At 54.0% G+C, this 15,000-nt stretch overlaps 1 protein-coding gene across 29 annotated transcripts in view; it reads right to left on the reverse strand.

Moving 5' to 3' along the window:
- The window catches only part of RBFOX1 (RNA binding fox-1 homolog 1), a 1,316,266-nt gene that overhangs the window by 174,338 nt on the left and 1,126,928 nt on the right, over positions 1 to 15,000 (reverse strand). Inside the window, exon 1 of one of the 29 annotated variants that reach the window (XM_055136066.1) lies at positions 11,191 to 11,304. The exons of the other annotated variants lie outside the window; for them this stretch is intronic. The gene's annotated coding sequence lies outside the window, so the exon portion shown is untranslated. Of the gene's footprint in view, positions 1 to 11,190; positions 11,305 to 15,000 lie in introns of those variants that run through there. 29 annotated transcript variants of the gene reach the window in all.

A 15,000-nucleotide genomic window follows, 5' to 3' on the forward strand; every position in this document is an offset into this window, starting at 1 on the left:
TGTCACTGTGATCTTCATGTGACAAGTGGGAAGATCAAAAAAGTCATCCCGTCCCCCCCCCCCCAAAGAAAGCACAATAGGGTTGGGTGATCACACGGCGGGAAGGGCATTTGCCTGGCACACAGTCGACCCCAGTTCAATCCCCAGCATCCCATATTGTCCCCCGAGCACCGCCAGGAAGGATTCCCGAGCTCAGAACCAAGAGTAACCCCTGAGCATCGCCGGGTGTGACCCAAAAAGGAAAAAAAAGAAGAGCACAATAAAACTATGAACCAACCCGACTCTGATCCCAAAGCTGGAAGCCCGGAACACATTTAAGTGCAGGTCCTTTAAAATTAGTTTTGATTTGTTTACTTTGAATATACGTCAGGTAGCATGGCTACAGGCGTGTTCCCATTTGCAGCCTTGATGTACAAAGTCAGCCCACCACAGCTCGGCGGAAATGGCCTATCCCTGACCTGATGCCACCCAGGGTCCCATCTTCCTGCCCCATCTTTCCTGCCACTGTGCTTTTGGTGCTTAGGGGGCTTCATGTAATTGCCACCAATGCCCCGAGACCCTCCACCTGTACTTTTGTTGTCACCCCCCCCTTACCCCTTCTCTCACCCCGGACTGGTACCCCCTATCTGTATGCCAGCGCTGAAGGCTTGGTATCATCACTCTTTCCCATGCCCTTGAACTATCCCCCCTTTAACTACAGAGGAGGATAGAGGCAGACCCTCAACCCAGATGACAAAATAACCCCTTGTATAATTAGGCCCCACAACCCATGCCAGGAAGGGGCACTGTTTGTCCACGGCTTTCCACGGCCTCGGACAGAATGCAGAGTCGGGGCGGGGAAAATCGAGCTGTTGTGAGCATGTGGCTGGCGATATCATTTCATTATTGCCGTTGTCCTCGCCCCGAGTGACAGCTGAGCTGCCTGCCTGTCGCACAGAGAGGGGTGGGCGGGGACAGAAGGGCTGAGGAACAGGTGGAAAATGGAACCACACACAATCGATATTTAGCAAAAAAAAAAAAAGAAAGAAAGAAAGAAAAGGAAAAAGTTTTGATCCAGAAATGCATCTTAAAATGATTGTTCGCTCAGAATTCTCACCTCTGGGGTCTAGAGACTTTCATGGTTACAGTTTCTTTACATTCACAGCCAAATATTTGCTAAAGGAGGGAAAGACGTTTCTCACCATTGGCACCACTGGGGAATCACATCAGCGTCCAACTGGATCCAAGATGCAATTCAGTGACTCACGCCACTGCGAATGCCACTACATTTAGCCTGATCCCCTAGAGGGAAACAAGGGCTTTTGCTCTGTCACTTCACTCTCTTCCGCACTGTGCACGTATGATCTGAGATAATAGCACGGGGTTCCACGGTAGCCCACCAGATGGTTTCATGATACCAGCTACGAGGGGGCACGTGGATTTGGAGAGAGGTAGCTCTCTTCCTAAAACTTGAGCACTACAGGGTGGTACCCAGGAGCTGAGAGAGATCCAAGCTCCACGTGGGGGGCTGGTGAGTAATAACACACCCCCCCACACCCGTCCCCCACGAGTCTCACGTAAGAATCTGGCACTGCCTTTGCACTGCTGGGAGCATGAAGCCTCCCTGCTAGATGGAGGAACATCCTGTGTCCCAGTGCGGTGATGTCGCAGAGAACAAAATGTTCCAGCAACAGAACAAGGTCTCACTGCAGCAACCGACCAATCCCAGAAGCAGACTCCGGTGTCCTGTCCATGGATGGGCCGGTTATTCCTTCTCACACCTCATTATGGAAACTGAGTGCCTGCCTCCATCTGACCAGAGACTGACCCTGCATCTCTGATCCGCATTTCGTCTCCGTCTCCACTCTCCTCTCAAAGCTGCATGTCCAAACTTGAGGAAACGAACCTCGAGAAGACAATAGGCACGAAGCAACCACAGTGCCCGCAGCCTCCCGTCACCTCCCCCTGCATCTCCGGGGTCTAACATTTCCACGGATTTGTCACTGTTCATTTCCGACAGGACTATCCCAACCTCTCGAAGAGGGTGGATGCTGGGAGTGTAGAATTTGTGTTCATCCTTAACGCTTCCTCTGATTCTACTTGTCATCAAGGGTTTTATCTAAGTAGCTGTTGATTCTCCTCACCCCCAGAAAGATCGCTAACCTGCAGACAGAGACGGCAACGGGAGGAGACCAGGAAATAGGGCCTTGTCTTTCACTGCAGGTTGCAGGAGTTTTAGCCTCAAAAAGTTGGCCAATGAGAAGAAAAAAAAAGACTGTCATAAGATGAATTATGTTTGGACTTGAAAGAAATGGAAATCCGAGGGTCTGCCAGGGAAGAAGGACGATGAACTATGCATCCCACTGGGGAGACCTTGCTGCTTAGTCCATGTTATGTTAAGGCCTGTCCTGATGGGCTGAGAGGAAGGACTATTTTGTTTGTAGCCACAGTGGCAGAATCGATACACAGGGAGTCAGAGAAAGTGATGAGGCTATTTTTCAGAGCGGCAGGACCTAAACAACAGCCTTCTGAGATAGAGGCCGGGAGAATGCCCGTCGGGAAGGTCCTGGGGAGACAGGATCAGGTCTGTCGTTGGCTGCTCCTTTGCCTGCACTACCAGAATGTTGATTCTGTACCAAAAAAAAAAATTCTGGGGAAATCATAGAGTAAGTTATTATGGATGTTGCTGCTGATCTAGGCCAGGATAGAGAGGAAGCTAGAAGGAAGGAAGGAAGGAAGGAAGGAAGGAAGGAAGGAAGGAAGGAAGGAAGGAAGGAAGAGGAAGGGAGGAGGGAAGGAAGGAAGGAAGGAAGGAAGGAAGGAAGGAAGGAAGGAAGGAAGGAAGGAAGGAAGGAAGGAAGAGGAAGGGAGGAGGGAAGGAAGGAAGGAAGGAAGGAAGGAAGGAAGGAAGGAAGGAAGGAAGGAAGGAAGAGGAAGGGAGGAGGGAAGGAAGGAAGGAAGGAAGGAAGGAAGGAAGGAAGAGGAAGGGAGGAGGGAAGGAAGGAAGGAAGGAAGGAAGAAGACACACAGGAAGACCAAAGAATCATCTCAATTGGGGACCACACGATCTCTGGGGAGCCCCCTAGGGCAGCCGGTGGCGGGGGGGGGGGGGGGTTGTTCACAGGTGAAAATTGCATAGATATGGGAAGACAGCAGGAGACTAGGAATCCAACCAGCAGGGTGGAAGAGGAGGCAGAGGAGGGAAACAAGGTCACAAAAGGGCCATGTCAGGCAAAGGTGGGGAAATGCTGGTTTCACCCACACACCCAACACCCCCTTTATGCACAGAGCGACTCAGATGTGGGAACAGGCCGCGCTGAAAGGAGCAGGTGCTCAGTTTACTGAATGAAGCGGAAATGCCTTCTGCATCTTTTCCATCGCCCTCATCAGGGAGAGAATGAGAAGATTATTGGGAGCATTTACACCATCTCCGGGGTCTCACCGCCACATCAAGGCTCCACCCCTGTTCCCTTTAGCTCCGAGAAAGCCCAGCTCTAGGAAACCCAGCGACATGCTCAAGTTCCGTCAGCTCAGAGAGGTTTGCCGGCTGGGAGTTCGACTCTGGCTCTATTTCCAAGGCCCCCACCTGCCTCCTGTGTTTTCACTGGGCCCCGAGTGTTGGTACACCCCCAGGCTGCAGGATGCGACTCTGTTTCTTCCATCCCTAGTTCAGACACTTTTCCGCCAAGAGTCAGAACACGGGACATGATGCGAATCAGAAAATGCCCATGAGGGTCACTGAAATTCTCGCGAGGAGACGAGACTCTTCCAGGCTTCCAGATTCATGACGCTCCTCCTCAGCAGACGCGAGGCAGGCCTGGAGTCAGCACTTTGACATTCTTTTAAAATGTATTGGGGAAGGGTGGCCCTACCGAGGAGGGGCCCGGGGGCCACTCCTGGTGGTTTCCACCCAACCAGGACAGTGGGCCACTGCAAGGGTCTGAGGATTTGGTGCTGCGCAGGCCCTGCAGAACCCGGGACCACCAGAGACACACCCAGACGAGCTCCCAGGCATGCGGGTCACGGGGACCATGTGATGCCGAGAATCAAACCAGGGCTGGGCACACACAAGGCCAGGGGCATGATTCCCCGATCTCCCTCTTCTGACTGTCTTCAGAAGCAAATTCGGATCGAAACCAAGGAGTTCCATCTCCCCATCTGAACAGCCGACCCCAGTAACTAGCTCTGTCCAAACCCAAGGATGCCCGGGCCTGCGGTTCTGTGCCCGAGGGCGGGAAGCCACTGAGGAGTGACAGCGCTTCTCCCACGCTGGAGCTGGGTCAAAGGATCGTCTGTGCAGTGGCTAAGGACACGAGGCTTTAAGGAAGCCCATCAGGCTGCAAGCTGGAGGGACACAGCTGGGAGGAACAACAGGGAGGAGAAGAACTTAGAAAAGAAAAGGTTTCACGCTGGGATGGCAAAGGGACACTGTGGCAAAGACGGTTCTCACGCAGGGTAAGAACTGCACGTTGGAGGCAGGTAAAGGAACAAACAGAACAACCTCTCAGTGCCTGTCCTGCAAACCTTAATGCCCCAAGGGCAGGGGGCGGGGATGGCAGAGAGAGAGAGGAGAGGGAGGGGGAGACAGAGAGAGATAGAGAGAGACAGAGAGAAAGTGCCCTGCCCTAGAGGCAGCCCGGGGACACTGGTGGAGGGACGGTTGTTGGAACACTGTGTGACTGAAATCCAACCACGATCAGCTACGCAACTCTGTATCTCACAGTGACTCGATTGAAAAACAAAAATAGCAAAGGTCACATTGGAACCGGGTGAGAGTGATTCTCTGGAACAGGCGAGACGTTGGCTTTCCTTGAATAGAAGAGGCCCAGAGACGAACAGACGGAGAGCTCGTACCACGGTTCAGATCCCAGCAAGGCAGTCTGGTCAAAGAAATCTGGTCAAAGTGATCACTCTGTAGGCAATGAAACACTCAAGAAACTAGGACAGCCCTCGGTTCCTCTCGTGGGCACCTGGGTAGCCCGCACTGCGGGTGGCCACGCCTCTGCCCTGACCCCTTCTTCCTTGACTTACAACATGGCTATACTCTGGCAAAGGAATGGGATACCCTTGGTGTCCACCCCGCACAGGGCCAAAGGCAGTCCTTGCACATCACCGCATCAGGCATCCGGCAAACAGACGGAGAACAGTGTTGGCCGTGGAACTACCTCCCCCAGCTCTCCCCTGCAGTCTGGCCCGGGATCTCAGAGGCAGCCCTGACTGAGGAAGGGGTGGCTGTAGTTAAGGTGGTTCTGGGGCCCAGAGCGTCGTGAATTTAATGTTTGCCCTCGTGAAAAGGGGGAAAGTTCAGCTGCCAAGAAAGACCCAAAGATGAAGCTAGGTGAGGATGAAGGCCAGAGATTGGGGGCGGGGGATGGGGTTCTGGTAGGTTTAGGGAGCCCAGGGCTTTCTAGAAAATTCTGCAAAACCAACAGAGAGGGCCTGGACCGGATTCCACGGAAGAAAGACGTCCACCCGGGCTGCCCCTGGTTTTGGACTCGCAGCCTCGAGAACCCCGGAGCTTCATTCCTGTGGCCATCGAGCTGGTGGAAAGTAAGTTTCGGACTTTCCTCGAAGATCCAAGGCCCTCCTGTGTGCTGGTGACCAGAGGCCAGTGCTGAGGCCCTCTGGCCACTTAGGAAGTTGAGTCCAGGGACATAAATGCCCCCACCGGAAGCCCAGCTAAGAGGGACCTGGCGTCTGTCCTCTCCCTCTGGCTGTGGGGGAGGACCCTGCCCCCATGACAAGGTTGTTCCCCGATCTCCGAGATCTCTGCAGTTCCGGTCAGAGAAGCCGGAGCCCGTGAGGCCTGCCTTCGCCCCTCCGTCCTGGGCGGCCCAAGTGCCACAGCATGAGCTGTGCTGGGTAGGACTGATGCAGGCAGGCAGACAGGGAAAGGCCCTGGGCAATGAAAATTGAGATTTAACAGAGTCTCTGGGAAGGAGACTCTTAAGACTTGCAGAGTCAAGAAAACAAAACACCCAGAGGAAACCATCAGCGACCCTGAGGATAATGGACCCCTCCCCAGCAGGTTCCCCAAAGAAGACCCTCACCACTCCCAGCCTCCCTGGTAACCTTAGCAACGGACTTTTACCTGGAAAGAAACCCTACGTAGGGCAGGTTGAAGAAACCCTATAAAAGACACCTTGAACAAAAGAAGTGCGCCCATATGCTGCCTGAGCCCATGTGCAGCTTGCGCCCACGTGGCCGAGCACATGTGTTGCCCGAGCACATGTGTCGCCCGCATCTCCCTCTTGAGATGTGGACTTTCATACTTTTGTGTCTAAAGCTCGGTTATGTGCAGGGGCCTCCTCCACCCTTGGAGAAGCCCGAGTTCTCTCTTGCGCGTTACTCTTCCCTCTCTCTCCCTTTCTTATCCCTTCCTCCTATCCTCAAAAGCCTCTAACTAAAATCTGTTTTTCCTCACTGCTTGTCTACTCCTGAAATTCTTTTCCGCGAGCGAGACAAGAACCCAGTAACCCTGGGTCCCGGGTGGTAGAGGCGGCTGGGGAGAAAGTGACCGTCTTTCTCCTCCCCACCTCACATGTCACCCGTGGGGCCCCCCCACATCATTAGGAGGTGTTCCTGGCCTGCAAGATGCCCCCCCACATTCCCAGGAAAGGCCCCCAGCTGCTGCCTCGTGACTCGCTTGTTACCTCCGTGCTGCGGTGCTGAGAGTCTGACCGTTTATTTTTTGTTTGTTTTTGCACCACACTTGGCTCTGTCCAGGACTCTAGCCTGGCTCTGTGCTTAGGGACATTCCTGGGGGTGGGGTGGGGGGGGCTCGGGGGCCCATGTGTGGTTCTGGGGATTGAACCTGGGTTGGCCACGTGCAAGGCAAGTGCCCGGCCCGCTGTCCTAGCACTCTGGCCCAGCCAGCACAAAAACATCCTTTTTTTTTTTCTCTTTTTGGGTCACACCCGACGATGCACAGGGGCTCCTCCTGGCTCTGCACTCAGGAGTTACTCCTGGTGGTGCTCAGGGGGCCCTATGGGAAGCTGGGAATTGAACCCGGGTTGGCCACGTGCCAGGCAAAGGCCTTCCCTGCATGCTATCACTCCGGTCCCACAAAAACATTCTTGATCACAGAAAGCGACAGTCTGAGGGGGGAGAAATCCGGAGAGTGAACGTACCCGAGTCTCTCGAGTTGGTTTCTGGTGCTCACGAGGCTGTAGCAAGACAGCCGCTCGTGTGGCTCCCAGAGTGGCCCCTGGGCACAGCCAGCTCTTCAGCGCTCTGTGGGACACACAGCTGGGGCCATCTGGGTTCAGGGCCTGGGCTGGCCCATGGGAGGGGCTGACAGCTGTGCACGGAGCTGGCTGTGACCCTCTGACCTTGGTCCTGGTGAGACCAAGACGGGCCCGCCCTTCAGGTGGGTGCCAGGGGTTCCGGGTGCTCTAGGCTTGGAACTCGTCTGGCAGAGACAAAGTCACCGTGACCATGCATGATAACATGCCAGCACCTGTACTGCAAATAACCGGAGTGATAGCACAGCGGCGCGGCCGACCCGGGTTCGATTCCTCCATCCCTCTCGGAGAGCCCGGCAAGCTACTGAGAGTATCCCGCCCGCACAGCAGAGCCTGGCAAGCTCCCCGTGGCATATTCGATATGCCAAAAACAGTCACAAGTCTCAGAATGGAGACGTTACTGGTGCCCGCTTGAGCAAATCGATGAGCAACAGAATGACAGTGACAGTGACAGTATTGCAAATTGTAACGCCCAAAAGGAGAGAGGGAGAGACAGAGAGACAGGAAGAGAGAGGGAGACAAGAGAGGGAGAGACAGAGAGAGAGGGAAAGAGAGGGAGAGAGACAGAGACAGAGACAGAGACAGAGAGGGGGGTGCTTTTTCATAGAGACAGGCTGTGGGGGGGAGGGGGGAGGGACTCTGGGGACACTGGTGCCGGGAGACGTACACTGGTGATGGGCTGGGTGTTGGACACCGTCTGACTGAAACCCAATCCTGAACAGCTTTGTAACTGCTCACAGCGATTCAAGAATTCAAGATTCACAAGAAAAACAAAAAAAGGAAAATAAAAAAAGAGATTAGCCACCGACACATAGAAAGTCCTTATCCAACTAAGTCACGAGACACGATAAAATGTTCCAACATCACGGACAGCCTATTCGGCTTGATCGTTTAGGTTTTTTACATAAAGTGGTTTTTAACATCGTTGTTTTGGGTGGACGCTATTAGAAACATCTATGCATTTTGAAAAAAAACCCAAAGATGGGGGGTTTGATCCCCACGCCCTTCCCCCCGCCCCCCTGCCACTCTGCTCTGGGCCTGGCCCTTCTGGCCCGGTTCAGCGTCGGCGCCCACCGTGTGAGGATAGTCCTGCACTTCCCCAAACCTCAGCAGCTCCCGGGGCTCGGGGCATCCATCTAAAGTGCCTATTTGGGGACAGGCGAGGGAAAAGGCTTTTAAAAGCTTGTTTTAACTCTGTGTGAAATCAACTGGCTAATATTTATACTGGGCAGCTTTCTGCGAAGATGAAATAAACTCTCTGCAAACAGCCTGCAGAGCTCCGCCACGCGCCGAGTGTGAGGTCAGGGAAGAAGCCTTGAAAAACGGCCCGCGAAGGGGAAGGGGCTGCTTGAGGCGGCGGCAGACGCCGCGTCCGCGTGGGGTGGGCTTGGGGGAGCCTCACGCCTGATCGGAGGGGGCCGCGTGGCGGTAGGGACGCTCGCTCGCTTGCTTTTATTCCTTCACTCGTTCAAGAAGCCTCTCTCGGCTGTACTTGAGGCACTCGGAGATGCATTAGGGATACTCAGGGACACTCCGTCCACGGGAGCTGACCCCTCCCGGGCCCCGAGCCAGCATCTGCATTAAAATAAAGGAGAAAGTGGCTCCTGCTCCAAGGGAGATTAAAATATGGATAAAGTGTGTGTGGGGGGGACGGTGGGCTGTGAGCTGGGGGGGGGGTTGTGGCACTTGCAAGCAGCACATAGGATCTGCTGAGCACTGTCGGGTTGTGACTCCCGAGCACAGAGCCAAGAGTAGCTCCTGAGCATCAATATGTATGGCCCGAAGCCCCCCTTTACAGCCCCCCAAAAATCTTGAGACTCATTACAGGAGAGAGCTCGTGGGTGGAGCCAATTCTTGGCACACAGGCATGAGGTCCGGGGTTCCAACCCGCACGCTAGTAGACGGATGTACGGGGGAAAGAATGGGTTCATGCAAAAGCCATGTTTTACGAGTCTACACGGGAAGAACTGTGGGGCCCCCAGAGCAAGCACCCCATTTCAGACGTCCAAGAGGGACGGAGGGCTTCCTGAAGGAGGCAGCATTTCAGGTAAGTCGTAAAGGAAGCGCTTGTGGCAGCCGGGTGGGCATCCAAGGAGAGACGCAGACAGGGCTGGCCTCCGCGCCTCAGAGGACCCGGGGAACTGGGCGATACGGCACCGCGTGGGCAGACTCCAGGGCTGGCATGCAAGGCGCACGACAGAGGGAGGGGAGCAATGTCATGCAGAGCCGTTCCGGGAAGCGACGGCGGCAGTTCCGGGAACGACCAGAGCATCATGAGAGCTGCATTCCCGAAAGGGTGCCCGGGCCCCGGGGAGAGAAGACGGGGGGCGGGGGACGGGCGGGGGCGACGGTGATGGGAGGGACAGTGGCTGCGATCCGTGAGGGGACAGAGAGGAAGCGGGGCCCCGTCAAGGCACGTCTGTGTGCCACTGAGCACGCCAAGGGCTCTGAGCTTCACGCGTGTGGGTTCCCGTGTCCGGGGCAAAGTAAGTGATTCCGGAGATTCACTTCACTGGGGCTGGGATGAGCCTCCCCGAGCCCGCCCCCCGCCCCCCTGGCCACGCAGGAAGTGACTCCCTTTGTGGCCCCCGGCTTTTCCGAGAGAGGACCAACGTGGGAGCGTTCAAAGAACGTCTCCACAAGGGCCGCCCTGCCGGGAGACGAACACGAGCGAGCACGCCAGGTCCCGCCCTGGACTCCCCGCGCAGCGAGCACTGGCCGCATGCTCGGGCAGCAAAGGGTTGAGGTGGGTGATGACCACGTCACTCGGGAGCCCTGGAAATGACCTGAGGAGCCGTCATGCGGATTGACGACCTCGTGACGCCTCCCCAGGACTGACCTAGCTCTGACTGCGGTCTCTGGTTTAGGGGGGGAGGGGCCCGGCTTGCGTGTCAGGAATGGCTTGTTCCCCCCACCACGTTCTAGAAAGAGCGAGAGCCAGGAGTAAGCCCAGTCCGGCCACCCCTCCTGACACCCTCTCTGGGGGTCTCCAGATTGTCTTCAGGTGAGTCTCGCCTGCGAATGGGAATCTTTGTCAAGAGTCTAGAACAGTAAATCATCATCATCATCATCATCATCATCATCATCATCATCATCATCATCATCGCGAGTAATCACTTGGAATAGTCTGCTATGTTCCATGGAAGGTTCTAGGCGTGTGAGGACCAGAGACATAGCCCGGGGTGAAGACTATTGCCTTGCATGCAGCTGACCCGGGTTTGATCCCCAGCACGAGAGAGTTCAGTGAGCACTGCTGGAGGCAGAGCCCTGGAGGGCCCCAGGAGCAGCCAGAGTGTTCTGGATAATTCTAGACACAACCAGGTTTCCAGTAGCTTCAATTCTCAGGCCCTTGTCTTGAGCCATCAGCCTGGTTGGCTGAGAGTTTCCAGGTGATCCCTCCCAACCCCCGGCCTCCCAAGGACCTCTTAGGGGGGTTCCCCCGAAAAGAATCTGGGCAACTTGAGGGGAGAAGAGACTCTAAAAGGCACAGTGCCGGGCATCCCGGAAGGTAACGGCTGGGAAGGTGCTCTCGGTGGGCTCTAGAACATGAGCCGTTGCCGAGACAGGCTCTGCGGGACAGTTTCCTCCCCGTCGGTGCCTCCTGAGTTAGCGACCTATTCCGTGCTCGAGCAAGTCGCATATCCTGGGCTTGAGTAAGTCACCTATTCCGTGCCTAAGTCACCTATTCCGTGCCCGAGTAAGTCACCTATTCCGTGCTCGAGCAAGTCGCATATTCTGGGCTTGAGTAAGTCACCCATTCCGTGCCCGAGTAAGTCACCCATTCCGTGCCCGAGTAAGTCACCCATTCCGTGCGCGGGTAAGTTACCTATTCCATGCCTGAGTTAAGTCACCTATTCCGTGCCTAAGTCACCTATTCCGTGCGTGGGTAAGTCACCTATTCCATGCCCGAGAAAGTCACCCATTCCGTGCCCGAGTAAGTCACCCATTCCGTGCCCGAGTAAGTCACCTATCCCGTGCTGCGGCTGCGGAAGGGGGATAAGCAGGTCACCCGAGTCCAGGGCTGCTCGGGGTGGGGTCCAGGAGGGGACGTCTCGAGTTTCCCGTCGGTGTCCTGCACGCGAGTGTCGTCGTTATGGTGTCTCTGCCGGTGTTGTTGTTATTGAAAAGAGACATAACTGGATGTCAGTGTGGAGTGGGTGAAGGAAAATTTTCCAGAAAGAAAATAATTCATCAAAATCTAGCCGGGGAGGAGAGGAGCAGGTTGAGGGAGCGGAGAATAAATTTGACTCATCCCACCCACGAGCACAGTGGGCCTGGAAAATAACACACAGACCTACAGCGGTGGGAAGGAGGAACAGTCACCCCGAACGCTGCCTTCCAGACTGAGCTGAACTTCCACTTGGGTTCTCCTGCCCTCTCCTCCCCTCCCCTGCCCTCTCTCTCCTCCCCTCCCCTGCCCTCTCTCTCCTCCCCTTCCCTCTTCCTTTCCTTCTCCTTCCTTCCTTCCTTCCTTCCTTCCTTCCTTCCTTCCTTCCTTCCTTCCTTCCTTCCTTCCTTCCTTCCTTCTCTCCTTCCTTACCTCCTTCCTTCCTTCTCTCCTTCCTTCTTCCTTCCTTCCTTCCTTCCTTCCTTCCTTCCTTCCTTCCTTCCTTCCTTCCTTCCTTCCTTCCTTCCTTCCTTCCTTCCTTCCTTCCTTCCTTCCTTCCTCTCTCTTTCTTTTGCAGAGCCTGGGGTGGAACCCAGGCCTTACACTTGCAAGGCAAACACTCCCCCATCTCCCCGACAGGATTTGCCCTTCCAGAGTTTCCTTAGCATAAGGAAACTCAAACCTATACCGGACCATTGCAATGAGGCAGAACCACCTCTCTGTGTTCTTGTCCACGGCCCATGATGCTTGTGTACACCTATGGGCGTTCACCTTTCACGCGGCCAACCTGAGTTTGATTCCTCCACCACTCTCGGAGAGCCCGGGGGAAAAGTTCCATCAAACTTCCATGATTTGGAAATATTCTTTCTTTCTTTCTTTCTTTCTTTCTTTCTTTCTTTCTTTCTTTCTTTCTTTCTTTCTTTCTTTCTTTCTTTCTTTCTTTCTTTCTTTCTTTCTTTCTTTCTCTCTCTCTCTCTCTCTCTCTCTCTCTCTCTCTCTCTCTCTCTCTCTCTCTCTCTCTCTCTCTCTCTCTCCTCCCCCCATTCACTCTAAGGGCTTCCAAGCATCTCTGAAGGAGACTGTGCATGTGTACAAGATTTTAACTTTATGTCGTTTGGACAGCCACAGCTAATTATTCTCTGATGACTTCTGGAATCATCTCCCACCATGCCATCAATAATATCAATAGTCCTAGTAAAGTAAGAGTAAAGGAAGATTAGCTGTAAGCATGGGTAGGATGGCTTAGATATAAGTGTTGAAATATAGCCACCCCAAAACAATTGGCTGAAGGCAGGGAAGTTTGGTCAAAGGCTTCCACCGCCTTTTTTTTTTTTTCAATTCCGAGGACAGACACAAAGATGTGAGGATTGGGCCCAGCGCCCCCCTACTGACTCAAATTTCTGCAGAGCGTTTTTATAGTCTGCTGATTGGGCAATGGTGCCCAAAGAACTAAATTGTCTACTTTAAAAACAAAACACAAAAAACGATCTGGGAATCACTGCCGAATGCAGAAGCCAAGAAAATCATGCTAAGTTATCAGTTTATGGAAGAAGCTTGAGCCATCTCTGGGCACGGTGAGTTTATTGTCAGAAATAAAGCCGTTTCTGGGATACACAAGCATGAAAGAGGGTTCCAGGGCTTGAAATGTGAAAGATGTACTGCGGTCGAGCTTTCTGAGTCTGAGATTCAAGAGATAGGCAGTAGCTCTTAAGGGCCGGGGAGGAAAGTCAAAGGGCTGGAGCGTATGTCTTGTATGAGAGAGGTTTGGGTTCCGTCCCTGATGAGTGGCCGTTGGGCACTGATCTTGAAGCATCCCCTGAGCACTGTGGGGCTTGACTCCCCAATAAAATGAAAAAATGAGAAACAAAAGAATTTCCCTTCCCCCGCCATTCCCCCAAGATGCCGTGGAACTAAAATCAACTAGATAGAAGTGGCAAATTAGAAAATTCTTGAATTCCAATAAAATCAAGTTCTTCCTGAAGTCTTTCTTAGGTGAAAGATGATAGGAGACATTCTGTATTTTTCTGGCCAGAAAGACAGTACGGCCTGGAAGGGTGCTTGCCAGGCACACTGCAGACCTGGGTTCGATCCCCAGCATCCCACGTGGTCAGTCTCCTGAGCCTACCAGGAGCGACTCCTGAGTACAGGACCAGGAGTAACCCGTGAGCACCACTGGGTGTGGCTCAAAACCAAACAAAAAAAGGAAACATTTGGGGCTGGAGCAATAGTACAGCAGGGAGGGCGTTTGCCTTGCATGCGGACGACCCGGGTTCTATCCCCGGCATCCCATAGGGTCCTCCGAGCACCGCCAGGAGTAATTCCTGAGTGCAGAGCCAGGAGTGACCCCTCTGCATTGCCGGGTGTGACCCAAAAAGAAAAAAAAGGAAAGAAATATTTTCCATTTCTTATAGAAGTTTTAAAGGAGGCAAACTTTCCGCTATGGCTTATTAGGGGTGGTCAGGGTATGGGGGGAGGGGAAGGTTTGTGAGTTTGACCCTTGGGACTGCAGGTCCCAGTGATCTGCTTCTCTATCCACTGGGAAGAAACAGTAAATGGTAAACACCCATTAGCAGATGTCACTCTGCGGGGAAAAATCGTTCCCAAGGTCTGCATGTACCAAATATGCCATTATAGTAATAATAATAATGAAGTAACCTGTTAGGAATAGATTGAGAGAGAGAGAGAGAGAGAGAGAGAGAGAGAGAGAGGGAGAGGGAGATAAAGGGAGGAGAAGACACATTTCCTGAGGGCAGAGGCGGGCAGTGGGGGGTGGGAGGCAGTGGGGACGCTGGCGGTGGGGAATGTGCACTGGAGAAGAGACGGGTGTCGGAACATTATATGACGGAAATCCAATCACAAACAACTGTGTAACTGTGAATTTCATGGTGATTCAATTTTTTTTAAAAAAAAATTTTTAAAAAAGAGCCCAAGAGAGGCATATTCCTATTACGTAAAGGAAAATAAAGCAAACTTAGAGACCATTCGTGAGCTTACCTTGACTCCAGCCAAGAAGGGGAAAGACCACGAGTTCTGAGGGCAAAGAGGCCCCCGGCCCCCACCCCACCACGCTCCCCAAAGTTGTCTGCTACTCTCTCCATCCAGGGCATTCCCCGAGGGTCTATCTTGGGGTGTATGCAAATACACCCCAAGAGCAGCCTGGGTTTTCATTTCAAGCCCAACGGAGGCCCCTGCCTGGGACATCAAGTCAAGACTAGAAGGTCAAGTTGTAGCCACGCAGGCGAGAAGGGCTTGGGCTCAACCAAGGGGCTACGGACTGGGAGTGGCAGGACGGCTGAGCTGTGGCCTCAGCGTGACCTGGCGCATAACGGCCGAGGACTCGGCCTTCGGGAACCGGGATCAGGACCCACCGAGAGACAGTACCGCCAGGCGGGGTGCCTGCCTGGCACTTGCTCAACCCGCTCAGACCCCCGCACCCCGCGTGGCCGTCCAAGCCTGTGACGGATGGCTCCTGAGCACAGAGCCGGGATTCAGCTCTGAGCACAGCTGGACGCTACCCCCTGCAACCAGCCACCAACCAACTGGTATCAAATGTGCCGAACGATTTGGTGAGCTAGTCAGTGCTGGAAAACTGATCACTTTGTACCAGAGCGGGAATTAGGGGGAGATAAGCCAAGGGGACCCCTTCTTGGTCCTCACAGGATCCTCAGC

This window comes from Sorex araneus, chromosome 4, assembly GCF_027595985.1.
Source record: "Sorex araneus isolate mSorAra2 chromosome 4, mSorAra2.pri, whole genome shotgun sequence".
Lineage (NCBI taxonomy): Eukaryota > Metazoa > Chordata > Mammalia > Eulipotyphla > Soricidae > Sorex > Sorex araneus.